At 33.3% G+C, this 15,037-nt stretch overlaps 1 non-coding gene across 1 annotated transcript; it reads right to left on the reverse strand.

Annotated features, from left to right (window-relative positions):
* Positions 1-7,004: 7,004 nt before the first annotated feature.
* On the reverse strand, positions 7,005-7,083 carry Trnat-ugu (transfer RNA threonine (anticodon UGU)). Its single transcript has one exon. It is a non-coding gene; the product is annotated as a tRNA-Thr (tRNA).
* Positions 7,084-15,037: the final 7,954 nt, after the last annotated feature.

A 15,037-nucleotide genomic window follows, 5' to 3' on the forward strand; every position in this document is an offset into this window, starting at 1 on the left:
TTCTCATGTTTTCCGACTTAATCGAAGTGTTTTTTCGAGAAAAAACCTGGGAACTAATCTTCAATAAGCTTTGATATTTATCAACTTAGAATTTTATTATTTATTTTTCATTTTGGCTGTTTCATTAATAATGTTCTTATACAATGCAGAGCTTATCGTCTTTCTGATTGTTTTAAGTGATCATTTTTTTAGTCAATGGATAAAATGCTGCTTAAAGTTTTAGGCTGTAATATGATAAAAATATAGAAGAACATTCAAACGGGGTTAAAGAAAATTTCTGTAATGCTAATTCACAAAGACGTGTCCGTTAAAGCCTTAAATGCACGGCTACGTCACCATTTACGCTTTTGAGTTGACACATCATCATCAACATCACCACCAATAATAATAATAATAATAATAATAATAATAATAATAATAATAATAATAATTATAATAATAATAATATTAATAATAATGATAATAATATTTATAAGTTTGATAATAAGAAGAAGAACAGGAAGAAGAAGAAAAAAGAAGTAGAAGAAAGGAAGAAGAAGAAGAAGAAAGGAGGAAGAAGAAAAGAAGAAGAAGAAAAAAGGAAGAAGAAGAAAGGAAGAAGATGAAGGAAGAAGAAGAAAGGAAGAAAGAAGAAGAACAACAACAACAACAACAACTACAAAATACTGCCATAATTTCTTACAAAAGATAAGGAAATAAAGGATAAAAATTTAGTAGTATTTTCCCTTTTATATGAGACACTTCTGTGAACTTTTGTACAAATTACTTGTTGTTGTTGTTGTTGTTGTTTTTATATTTATGCTCATTCAATATAAAAGATCATTCGGAAACATTTGGTTATTATGCTCAGTTAAAACGGTTTTAATATCATTTATAAGCTATAAAATAAACATGCGTGGCGTTAGGCAAGGCGTTATTGTATTGTTGGACCGTATTGTGCACGATGTAAAAAAGAAAGTTCAACTCAATATTACCGGATTTGCATCCCCATAAAATGCTAATGCGAAAATGGAATCTGTAATTAATTTAAATATGAATTAAAGGCGCAAGACATCAAAGGAAAATGTTAAATATTCACGGAACATTATGGCGTTTACTGTTCACACTTACAATAAGAAAATTAATGAAAATGGAAACTATGTAAAAAAAGTACAAAATTTGTCCGTTTGATAAAACAACTGTGTTTGATTCTTGTTCAGTCATGTCCAGTGTCCAGGTGATAGAATAAAATATTTGCATCGATTTTTAATTTATAAAGCATTTGAAATTTTCTTCGTTCTAAAAAACCGCATTGCATTTGCTTTGCTTGCAATTAGAATATATATTTTTCGCTAACCATGTTTAAGATCTTAAATGCAATTGTCCATTATTTTGAATATATAGATTAAACCATCGTTCATTTTAAGTTATGTACCGACTGAATAAAGAACAGTGCACACCGTGATCAGCAGGAGTTCGTACAATGGTGGTAATGACCGGAATCGCGCGTGCGTTTGCATATATACATAAACAATTTGTTGTCGGCTGCAAAATTTACCAATGTGAGAAGGGCAGACCAAGATCATGGTTAGCACTGTTCGTTATTATTCAGTCCATACTTTGAATTTTTTCCCTAAAAGTGATGATGGTCCTGCCCAGGCTAAAATATGGACTGGTCCATTTAAGATATTTAGTCGAATAAGGGTTAAACGAACCCAGAGGAGGAGAAGCCAGCGTTTCAAGTTGAATTTCAGACGATCGGCTTCATTAGGATATTGAACGGAACGTGCTATTTTTTCTCTCTCTTTCTTTTCTATTGTAAGGACTGTATACGATGTATGCAATATTAACATCAAATGTGAACCATTTAAATATGTCTTATGCTTGAAATATTACGAATACTATTTTCTTCACTCTGTGTGAAATTTGCTTCAAATAAGGTACTTTGTATTGATATCCTTTAAAATTGTTGCGAAAATGGGCGTAACTAATTGGAATTAACGCATTCAGCTCGCACCTGAAGACAGAAATAATTTTAATAACAAAAATTGAAAAACATTTGTAGCTTGAAACAAGTCTTTAGCGTCCGTTGCCCTATAATGTCAGTACAGACCTTTGCTGGTTTGATTTGCCAGATCGTTAATTAATTTCAACAGTTGTGCAGTTTTCAAACTTTCAATACAAGCGTGTAACCTAATCAAAATCTTTTGTAAGTGCCGGCCGCCATGTTTGAATTTAATCGGAACGTCTTTGTGACATACGTCGGCAATGTTTGAACAAATAATATTCATTATGGAAGAAGAATTTCAGAAAGCTTTCCTAATTGGGTATAGCTTAAATTTTACTTTTAATTAGTAAGCTTGGAGACACGTTTGTATCTATTCTTGTTAACAAGTTGTCCGCGTTCATCATGTATAATAAACATGGCGTCGAGAATCCTCGTTCGTCTGCTGTTTTTTATCAATATTTTGCTATGAGCTTTCGTTCGATTTTTTTCGAAGAAAAATACCAAGATATTGCTACAGATAGGTCGTCCGTTTTTGTACCCGTTCCCTTTGCAGTTGCCATTGCCGTTGCCGTCCAGAAACTTAAACGTTTGTCATATTTTTTTAAATTATTTGTTAAAGGATTGTTTCATTCTTTGAAACAACAACCCTTTTGACAAGATCTTATAGTAGATCAGACTGAATTTGACCTTGACTTGTAAAAGACATTGAGCTTCAAGGTCAAGTTTTTAAATTTTGCTTGACTCTTGCTATAATTAGCTATAACTTTATTATGTATGAAATAATTATCTTCATGCTTGAAGACAACTAGTTTTAGGACAGTGTCATAATAAAGATAAAACTTACGTTGACTCATAAATGACCATGACCTTGAAGGTCAGGTTATTGAAATTTCATTGGTTTTGATATACTTGGCTATAACTTTGTAAGTAATGAATATATTGTCTTCATACCTGGGCTTAGGTAAGATAAGTTTAAAAAATGATACAATTCACCTTGACATTGATCTTTATTTGAAGTTAACACTAAAGGTCCTGACCTATAAATGACCTCGACCGTCAATGTCACATGATTGTATTTTGCTTAAATTGTCGTAACCTTTTTAAAATTAATAATATGGATTCGATTTATTCTTGGACAAAAGCACACTTATATATCAAAACTAACACGATGATTTATTCAAATGTGACAAATGATATTGACCGTTAAGGTTATATTATTGAATTTAGCTTAAATTGCTTAAGCTTTGTAACGAATTATTAATTATAATTGATAGATTTTATTCATACTGGGACAAAACAACACTCGTGACAACACCGAAATGTTGAATAAATTAAGTACGACCTTGATCAGTAAATGACTGACTATCAGAGTCAAATATGAAATATTATATTTTGTACAAAAAGATGATACATTCTTTACTACAATATTTTTCCTTTGATGTGTTTGACTTTAGAAGAAGAAAAAAAGTTGAGCGTGGCCCGCTTGTCTGCGGCTCTTGTATTTAGTTTAATTAAAGGCGTTGATAAAATTGTATGAAACTAAGCTATTTCGAGAGCAATGGGCACTTTTTTGCTACAAATATGTACATGTATGTGCTGTTTATTGCCAAAAAATAAGATAAATAAATAAAATAAAAATAAAAAAAATAAATAAAATGAAATTGAAAAATTGAAAACAAAAACAGAATATATAAGCAGAAAACTTCAAATTGACTACTTATATTCAACTTTGTATCGGCTATCTCTTCTAAACTGTCGATTAATAATTTGTTTGAGATCAAATCGTTTATCAAATTGTTTTATACTGATAAAAATCTATACTTTCAGTATCGCATTTCCATACGCAAAATGCGCATGCTCGAAATGTTATTTCCGTTTATAAGGAAATATCGTAATGTAAAGAGGTTTTTTACACTCTGTCTGTACAGGCGACTTTCACTTGTTGTGAAAATAAATGAAAACGTATATATAAGCTCGAGTCATTTTCAAGAATTTTATCTCGGAACAACTCACCGATTAAGAATGACTGAATCAGATATATCATGGAAATTTGGTATTTGGTTTAAGCATATCCTTATTATGGACTTTGTACATAGATAAAGGACCAGCATTTCAGTGGGTGTAGATTTTGGCTGAAAGCTAAATCATAACAGCCATCACGCGATAGTAACAGTTTGTAGGTTGTATGTAGTTGATTACCAGAAAGTAAACACAGTTTATGATATCAAAATGAAAGTCAATATTTCTTAGTGGATTAGAAAAGAACTATTTACAATCATTATATATATTTAGTATAATGTTCATAAAAGTTATATATTATATATGATATATCGTTAAAACGTTTACTTATAATTTTTAGGACTTACTAACTACAGATGTGTATTTTAATTTTTGTATTTTCTGATCGCAAGATCAGATAAATACATAGCTAACATCCACGGTCTAACACAATATTTCCCAACAGTCCTAACAACGCAATGTAGTTCTCACTCAAAACTGCTTAAAAACCAGCAATCTAAAAGAAAGAACAAGATTTTGTTACAAGTGTCCAACAAATTACTACACATTCAAACTTTAAAAGTAGCGTTGGCTTATGGAATTGTCAATAAATGCACACTCACAAATTACGCGGATGAATATGATTTTAATCAATGAAAATGCTATTTTTAGCGATATCGATGACCGAATACTACACAAATAAATCTGACTGTCGAGTAGTTGAATATATAGTTTCTACATGTTGGACTGTTTGGGCGAGAAGATTTTTGCTAAATTATTTACTTCAATTTTAAACAACAGGTTTACCCTGAACAAAATACCTCGAAATTACCCTAACCCAAAATGCAATGGAAATTATAAATTACGAATGACTTGATTTTATTTAACTATTGTTTTTATATTGTCCGTGGTGCAGGGGTAACGCGCTCGTTTCACGTGTGAGAGGTCTGGAGTTCAAATCCCAGTCGAGTCAACATTTTTTTTAAATTCTTTTTTTAGTGTCTTTGTTGGAAATAGCCACGATATGCAAGGATAAAGTGTGGCTATCATAAAAAATGAACATAAATGATTTTTTAGCAACGGATATACATGTATACAATCATTTATAATCCATATGTGTAAATGCATGATCAACACCACACTTGTTCCTTATTATGTTATCGCTATTAGCGAAGACCCCCTCTAAAGGTATCTGTTCACACTTAATAACTATATGACACTGGTTACATTACCATGTCGATCGTGTTGAGCATAATTGTTTATTATACAATAATTGTAATAAAAAATACAGATTTTATGAATATTGTTTTCTTTCTTTTTTGTGTTTTATGTGCTATTTTAATACTGAGTTTTTACGTTTACTAATATTTTAACTTTTTAAGAATTCAATTGTCATATTGACCGACGATTATATTAAGTAAAAACTTAACTGGAAAAAGTCAGTAAATTATGGTTAAACTTTTAATATATAATATTGTTTATTCTTAAAACATATACATGTACATTTGTATTTTTCTTTATCATTTTTTAAATTATCAATCAATTGAATAATTCATAAAATCTAATTTGTAACTTTGAATAATTCCTCGGCATCTTTACTAAACACGAATAACAAATTAAATAAAATGTTTCAAAGTTGATAGTGTCATATTAATACCATAAAAATGTACCTTTTTCTCAATTATTGTACATATTTATTGTTTTTATCTGATACAAACGTATCAGTGTTTTATCATGTTTTATAAAACACGTTATTGTTGTTGTTGGGTTTTTTTTTTTTTTTCGAATTGTATATTTATGTATAATAATAATCAATAAATTTGAGAGTTGATCTGTGTTTATTAATTATTGTAACCAAACTAAGTGACAAACATTCATTTTGAAAAAAACTTATATAACTGTAAATATTTGTTCTGTTCTGTAACGATATCAAACATCTACTCGAAAACCGGGAGAGACGGACAATAAACGTGTGGTACTATTCGCCGGTCCCTAGTAAATTCCGGTCAAAATAGACCAGGAGAGACCGGGAATTACCGATTGGAATACACCCCTCTATAAACAGATTTTCGGAATATATAGGTCACCAACTCATCATTCTATTCAGCTTTCGGATACATGAACCATAATAACCCACTGTGTACCACAAAATGATAAATAAAAATACCCCGAAGAGCGCGATTTATTGACGGAAAAGGTTATTTCATTTGAAAATGTTTGCATTGCGAAATTCTCAAGTTCGCTATTCATTGTATATATCGCGACATTTCATTTTTAATTAATAAAATGGTTTCCTGCGGGGAACTTTTTAATGATATTAATATATTTCATTTAACTATTTTCAGGGGGTGGGGCGAGGATAAATAAACGTTTGTATCTGGAATATATTTGACAGTAATCGATTAATATAGAAGAAGGTCTTTGGAAACTGGTGACCGTTGATGACCGGAGAAGATCGAACATAAAACAATTATTTCTTTTTTAAGAAAATAATTAAATAGGCCTACCATTTTATGAATAATTCCGAGCAAAAAAAAAAAAAAGTAAACACAAGTATTTATGATGGCAGATGCCACTACGAATATTTTAATTTTGTAGATTTTCAGTATAAACAATTTATTGTTTGTAACATTTTGAGATACATATTAAAGAAACATTGATCATTTTCAAACACATCATTCAAGTTTTTCCACCTTAAACGGTAACATAATTATAGAAAATTAAAAATATCACGTAATAGTTTTTTTGTTCTTAATTAGGTGTCTAATTCCCTAGAGGATTATCTGTAACTTGTGTGTATTTGCGTTTATTTATACTCGCCACCGGTTGCCCATATGGGCGAGCCCTCCAGAAGAGTATTAGTCATTTTATTTTTCGGAGGATAGTGCAATTACAGATACAGAAAGATGCCCCAGTTCCAGAAGCTTCTCCTGGTTCTTTAGCGTGCCAAGTGTTTAAGCACCCATACACGGGACCTCGATTTAAAGTCTCATCCGAAAGACTGATTAGTAATTTTAGTTGGCCAGCCTGGGAATCGAACCCACAATGTCGAGATTACAAGTCTCGCGCTCTAACCGATTGAGCTATGCGGGCTGGCTTTATCTGTAACGTACCAGCCAACGGTATTTATCCAGGTTTCCGAAAAGGTCAATTAACCAATCATGTACGGTTTACAGATCACATGCTCCTCCATGTACCGAAAACAGGTCACGTGCTCCTCCATGCCTCAAAAGTTAAACGCGTACCAATACCCTTTGGTCTCCAGACCGCAGTCAAGCACCCTCATACTGGTCGGAATAAACGGCTTTTATTATGTCCGACTAAAAGGCTCGAGAAGTTGCTGTCGCCCTTTCACATTGCGCCGAGGACGCCAAAAATAAACTTATACAGGAAAACAAATACAGATATACAGTACGATTAAGATTGCAAAGATCAGAAAATACCACAGAGCTTGCAGCCCTTTGATTCTGATTGTATACACTTTATGATAATATCGATAGCTCAGAAAACATTAATGTATCAGAATCTTCAAAACCGCATTTCGTCTTAAAGTAGCGTAGATATTCAGTAAAGTTTCATTTTTTAAAACCGCATTCTTGCATAAAAACTTAGCACACAGGTATACATATAACGGAGGACAAAACATGCAATAACGGATGGATTCTCGTGATCATGCGCCGTTGTTTCATATGTGCAATGTAAAATAGCCGAATGAAATGACGCACCTGTTATTTAACATGACGTCAAATGACGTAATCAAATAACGTCGTATTAACACGTTGAAAGTATTGAATTAGATAAACGGTTTCTTTTTACGAAATACGAATAACCACGCAGAATACTAGAAACCGATTTGAACTGCAAGAATAGCCCAGCGTCCTCGTGTTTTTGCAGGTATTAATGCACGAAAAAAGGTGCATTAACCCTGCACTATATAGAAAGTTTTTGAGCCTATCCGTTCAAAAGTACGAATAAGCTGCTGAAAAACAGACATACCGTTGCTAGTTTTAACAAATGATATCTTAATTATCAGAAAAGTCATAAAACGCGAACAGTTAATTTAGAAATTTTATACACGAAAAAGCTAGGTTTTCAAATTTTACGATTCGCGATTAAAAGACGCTAATTGCTTGTTTTTATTCGCGGTATTAAGTATCAAACAATGCTTGGGAAGTTCTCGTTCTGTTTGCAGATTCATTTTAGTTGGAAATTCTATATTAAGGCAAATATATAAAACTGTTTGTGTTTCGTGCCGGGGGACTGTGCACCCGACTGTAATTCGAGTGTTTAAAGCAAAACTCAAATAGAAGTAACTTATAAAGTTTTTAAGCAGTAAATGGAGTTTACTTGGGGAAAATAAATTTAATCAAGTGACGTCCGAGATTTGTATTTTGATATTTTATCAAATGGAATTGTCATTTCTATATGTTTGTATTTGTTTTTGTTTTTTTTATGTAAAAACTCCTAAAATAATAAGACAATTATTGGTTCAGTATAATTAATGAAAAGGGAAAAGGCGGTCATCTGAATTTTCTAGAACGAGCTTGAAATAAAGGAAGTGATGGCTTCAAGTTACGTCGTGTACGTGGATGTCTCTTGTTCGAAACTCGATCGGGTTGTTTCAAAGTCACCACTTATACATGTAATTAATTAATTATTTAATTAATTAATAAATTGTTAAATGTACAACCATACCATCTATCACACATAGATATTTCTAAAATAAGAGAACTAAGATTATTAATCTCAATACACAATATGTGCAATCAATGACTGATTTAGGAGTGTTCATCAAAATATTTCTACTGCGTTACTAACTCTTCATCTCTGTCCAAGCCTCTAAGGTAACCAAAAAACAACACAAATATAACAAATCAATGACGAGTATTGGGTGAAGGTGATCTGTGCCGTTAAGATGTAAAGTAAGAACTATTTTTTGCAGTCGTAAGGTTATATCGAAGTTCCTCGTTTTGCGCTAAAGAGTCGGTCGATTGCAGAGAACTGGTCTTACATTCGGAACACCTCGTCATTTGGTAATGATCACATCGGAAGTTTGACGGAAAGGGCATGGATGATGAGATTGCTGGTCTCATTACAAGAATGTTAAAAAAGTTCTATTTGTTGACATACATATATCTGCTGACGTCATATTAAGTACACGTGAACAAGATAATTTTCTTGGAAAAAGTGATTATATTTTATTATATTCTGTAAAAATAAATGTGGAAATGATTTTGCTTCTGCAAATATTTGTTGTTTGCATTTAGCGGTGTTCATCCCATTTTTTGTCATTTTATTATATGATTATCACAATTAACAATTGTACTCTATTATCATAATTATAGATAATTTTGTAATATGTGATGATGATAATTCACGGATCGCACATCATCCTGCAGTTGCAATTGCAATTTGTCAGGTAAGATAAGAAAATAAATGAAACAAAAATTGGAGAAATAGCATCGCGTGCCGGAAATGAGCTGAACGCATCAAGATGTAGATTAGAGTGTAATTGTAACAAATTTAAGGTATTTTTTGCAGTTTATCCTTACACTCACGAGTATTATTGTGGCTAATTGTAATCATCTATCTTTACACTATTTTCTTCACGACCTCGTACACTTTAGGGAGAAACTTACACCCCTTTGTCGGCACATCAAAGGAAGATCAAAGGGACCGCCTCTAAATTGATAGGTGTGAAGTCATAATTACTCTAACTAACTCTACGGTGATCTACCCCGAAAAATAGTCGCTCGTAGAAGTAATAGGTGTCAGTTATCCGAGATTTCAACATCTTTAAGAATCTGTACAGTCCCACAGGTTTAAGATATCTTTTTTAAATTCAAACGATGTTATAGAACCATCCTTTTAGAATGGTTGACGGATAGATAATTTGTATCACCGCTGATTTTCAATGATACATTATCCCAGCCTGGAGGCAGGTGGTCCCTGTTTAGCATTCGGGTAATTGCATCAATTCCGTGATATCATCTTCTCTTACATTCTAAGTTTCGTTTCTTTAAATATTTTTACGTTTAAATCTCTTTTAAACTGACATATCACAAATCCGTCAAGTTTGTTTCATGATTCATCCCAACAAGTGGTCATGACGCATGCGTCATTCCTAACGCCGCATTCGGCACCCCTCGATTATTATTCATACTCGTTGTGACTTTCAAGACCGGAAAATGAAGGAAATGACCGAGAAACTTTGCTATGACTTTTAAGACATGAAATATAATTAAGAATATGAAGAATGCATGTTTTAAACAAAACAAAAAATTCATAAGTTATAGTCAAACAAAATCAGCAGAAACTGAATATGATTTTCAAATCCTACGACACTTTTTGTACATTACATGAAAATGGTAAAAATCTTAAGCAAAGACTGGCATATTTTAATTCCAGATCTGTGCAACTGTATATGAACGAACGAACGAACGTTCGAACGAAAGAAAGAAAGAAAGAAATAAAGCAAGAAAGAAAGAAAGAAATAATGAATGAATGAATTAATGATATGCTTTACAGATGTAACAAGTATCTTACATGCTCTACAATCGTTTTTTAAACGTTGTGAAACTCATATGTGCCCTTTCTAAAGAAGAAACCTATATTTGTTGCTCATAGTGTGTCTAATGTATTATTTTACAAAGTCTTACTTGAATTTAAGGCTTAAACACTCGAAGATACCAAGCGCTTCTTTCTCTTTCAAAACTGCCATTTTGACATGAACGTACGCAATAAGTAATTTTCATTCTAAAAGCAGAAACTAAGCCAATGTGGATGACGTCACTTTTTGAAGGCTATGTTCTCTACAGGACAATATCTTCTCAATGTGTTTTTTTCCCCAAAGGTCACCATTATTCACAAGTGGTCATATTTTTTTAAAAACACAAAATAGCTATCTTCTGATGCTGGTGATCTTCTGAAGGTCACCGTCATCAAAAGTTTGACGTCTCTTTATGGTGCTCTGGTTAAAAGGCCAATACTTTCTGGAGGTCACCATTGAAGGTTGTCGTATTCTGCACGGTGCTCGTTGCTTAAGGCCAACGCCAATTGGAAGTCTGAATGTTGTCGCATTCTGCATGTAACGATCTTGTGGATAATGATACCTTTGAAAGACCCTGGTACAAATTTGTACAAAAATACAAACAGAACAGTATTAAATTAGTTCATATGATTGCATGTAATAAATTCGCATATGCATTACATTCTAAGCATTGCACAAAATTACGGTTTATAGGCTTGCAAAATTATTTTTGGTGTTTAGTTTCAAATTTTCAAGTGCCCGCCGCTGTCCGAAATCACCATCAGGTCCCGAACAAGTGATGATAAACTTTATCAAACACAAAAAAATATATATCTATGTAAAATTTGAAATAAACTAGTAACCGGATAGTCTTGAAGTTGATTTAGTGAACATATTTTCGAGTTAATTCCGTTAAATGTTACCAAAATGTACATCCAAGTATAGGCTAATTTTCCTCAATTTTCTCTCTCCGTGGATCCGATTTTATTTAGCTAACCACTTTGAAGTCCAATGTTGCAGATTTTATTACCCGTATATTTCTTACTGAAACCCATTCGACAAGGCTACCGTCAGAATGCAATTTCATTTAACTGCCGTATATTAGGAACATTACGGGATTTATCGCGGTAATAATGCAACATTCAATTATTCTTCCCGTCGTCTTTGGCGGCACGGTAAAAAAACTGGATAATTATAGATATTGTTGTCGTCTCTATTAACGTGATAAGGTTAATGATTTATAATAGGGGGAGAATTAATGATTTATTGGTACGACTAAGTACAAAACTATCTGTCTCCAATAAATTGAATAGGCAGGCACGCGCTGTGGGAAGTTATAAATATATGATACTCCATTTTAAGAATAAATCTTAGATTTGGCACGGTTTATTTATATGCTTTACTAGAAAAATTACTCGAAAATGGTCAATTTACAGTAGACGGTGAATCATTTGTCTTAAAAATGCATATTCATTAAAAATAATGAATTTAGAAAGATTCGAAAGGCTGAGTTTGAATTATGTTATAGAAAGAGCATCGGCACACAAGGCTATCCGATTTGTACGAGTGGGCGTAGCCCCCGAGTAATAATCAGATTGCGGAGTGTTTTGATGTTCTTTCTCTTTTGTATCATAGTCAAACATAAAAAAACACGTTCCCTTTTGTCACAATATGAAACCCCAGAAAAAGTAACCAATGAACGAGCATCTGAATATGATATTTCTATCGCTTTCCCTTTCCCTTCCGTCGCAATAAGTAAACACCAGCAAAAACAAGGCAGTCTGTAGGGCAGTTAAATCACCTATCGAAGTGTACTTCTTGACCTTTTATCAGCCACGGCCTTGATGTTATGCCATGCATATCGTAAGCACATAGTCTAATGATGGTTATTATTTGTGCCATGTTATTTAAAATATTCCATACAGTAAAAAAGTTATGGAGAACATATAACCTTGACCTTGGGGTAGCAACTTAGATGTTGAACTCCAGATTGCCATGGTGGCGATCATTTGTGCTAAGTAATTTTAGAACATCTGAATTGTCAATAAGTTATAGAGCGGACAGAAAAAAAGATGTTTTTTACATTGTACATTTGAGTGTGACCCTGACCTTCAGGGTTGTGACTTGATTATTGTGCTCTGCCAATGGTGTCATAATGGTGATCAATACTGCCAAGTTATCTTAAAAACATTGCAGCGGTTTAAATGTTATGGACAGACACAAAATGTAGACTTTCTAACAGTTGACCTTAAAGTGTGACCTTGACCTCGGGTGTAGAAATTCAATTATTGCGCTCTGCACATCGCTCATAATGGTGATCACTCGTGCCAAGCTATTTAAAAAACAGAGGTTTAAAAGTTATGTAGGGGACACAAAATGTAGACCATTAAGTGTGACCTTGACCTTGGGGTATCAACCCACTTATTGCGCTCTGCACATGTTCTTATAATGGTGATCAATTGTTTAAGTTATTTTCAAAAAACTTCAGCGGTTAAAAAGTTATGTGGAGCGGACACGAAATATAGATTTTTTAATTATACATTAAAGTGTGACCTTGACCTTTTGGGTAGCAAGTCAATGATTGCGCTCTGCACGTCGACTTATAATGGTGATCAGTTGTGACAAGTTATTTAAAATAATTCAGCGGTTAAAAAGTGATAGAGCAGTCACGAAATGTAGACTTTTAATATGAAGTGAAGACTTTTTTAACATATGATCTTTAAGTGTGACCTTGACCTCGGGTGGCAACCCAATTATTGCCCTCTGCATATCGTCTCATAAGTATGATCACTTGTGCCAAGTTATTTCAAAAATTTTCAGCGGTTTAAAAGTTATGGAGCGGCCATGAAATGTAGACTTTTTATAATGAAATGAAGACTTTTAACATTTGACCTTGACCTAAGTGTGACCTTGACCTTGGAGATAGCAACATAATTATTGCGCTATGCACATCATCTTATTATGGTGATCACTTGTGCAAAGTTATTTTACAAAAATGCAGCGGTTATTCAAGTAATTTAAAAAACATTTTAAGCAGTTAAAAAGTTATGGAGCGGGCACGAAATGTAGACTTTTAGTGTGGAATGAAGACTTTTAAACATTTGACCTTTAAGTGTGACCTTGACCTTGGAGATAGCAAATAAATTAGTGCGCTATGCACATCGTCTCATTATGGTGATCACTTGTGCCAAGTTATTTAAAAAATTTCAGTAGTTTAAAAGTTATGGAGCGGGCACGAAATGTAGACTTTATTATGAAATGAAGACATTTTAACATTTGACCTTTAAGTGTGACATTGACCTTGGGGGTAGCAACCCATTTTTTTGCGCTCTGCACATCGTCTTATTATGGTGATTACTTGTGCCAAGTTATTTAATTTTTTACAGCGGTTTAAAAGTTAATGCGCGTAAGATTTAGAGTAATGTCCTTGTAATTCCCAAATATTACAGAGATAGTGGAAGTGTAGAATTAGAGTGATGTTCCTGTAATTCCCAAATATACCAGAGACAGTGGACTGATAGGATTAGAGTGTTGTCCCTGTAATCCCCAAATATTACAGAGATAGTGGAAGTGTAGAATTAGAGTGATGTTCCTGTAATTCCCAAATATACCAGAGATAGAGGAATAATAGGATTAAAGTGGTGTTCCTGTTAATCCCAAATATACCAGAGACAACGGAATGATAGGATTAGAGTGAAGTCCCTGTAATTCCCAAATATAACAGAGACACTGCAAGCATAGGATTAGAGTGATGTCCATGTAATTCCCAAATATAACAGAGACATTGGAAGTTTAGGTTTAGAGTGATGCCCCTGTAATTCCAAATATAACAGAGGCAGTCAAAGTATAGAATAAGAATGATGTCCCTGTAATTCCCAAATATAACAGAGACATTGGAAGTTTAGGTTTAGAGTGATGTCCATGTAATTCCCAAATTAAACAGAGGCAGTCAAAGTATAGGATTAAAGTGATGTCCATGTAATTCCCAAATATACAAGACACAGTGGAATGATAGGATTAGAGTGGTGTTCCTGTAATTCCCAAACATACCAGAGACACTGGAATGATAGGATTAGAGTGGTGTTCCTGTATTTCCCAAATATACCAGAGACAGTGGAATAATAGGATTAGAGTGGTGTTCCTGTAATTCCCAAACATACCAGAGACACTGCAGGCATAGGATTAGAGTGATGTCCATGTAATTCCCAAATATAACAGAGGTAGTCAAAGTATAGAATAAGAGTGATGTCCTTGTAATTCCCAAATATAACAAGAGACATGGAAAGTTTAGGTTTAGAGTGATGCCCCTGTTATTCCAATGATTGTTACTAAACAGGTTGATGCCAATATCGCCTTCCACCGACATTCTATGTCCGTAATTCTATTTTAGTACATTTCTGTCACGTGAGAGGGTGTTTACAACTTTGACGTCATTTCGGAGAATACCAATATGGCAACTCGTACACATGCTTCCAGGACCGTAACAGTGAGTTAATATGTGAATTTAGTTATAACACAATAAG

The sequence above is a fragment of the Ruditapes philippinarum genome, unplaced genomic scaffold (genome assembly GCF_026571515.1).
Source record: "Ruditapes philippinarum isolate M1 unplaced genomic scaffold, ASM2657151v2 ctg914_1_1_1_1, whole genome shotgun sequence".
In the NCBI taxonomy this organism is placed as follows: Eukaryota; Metazoa; Mollusca; class Bivalvia; order Venerida; family Veneridae; genus Ruditapes; species Ruditapes philippinarum.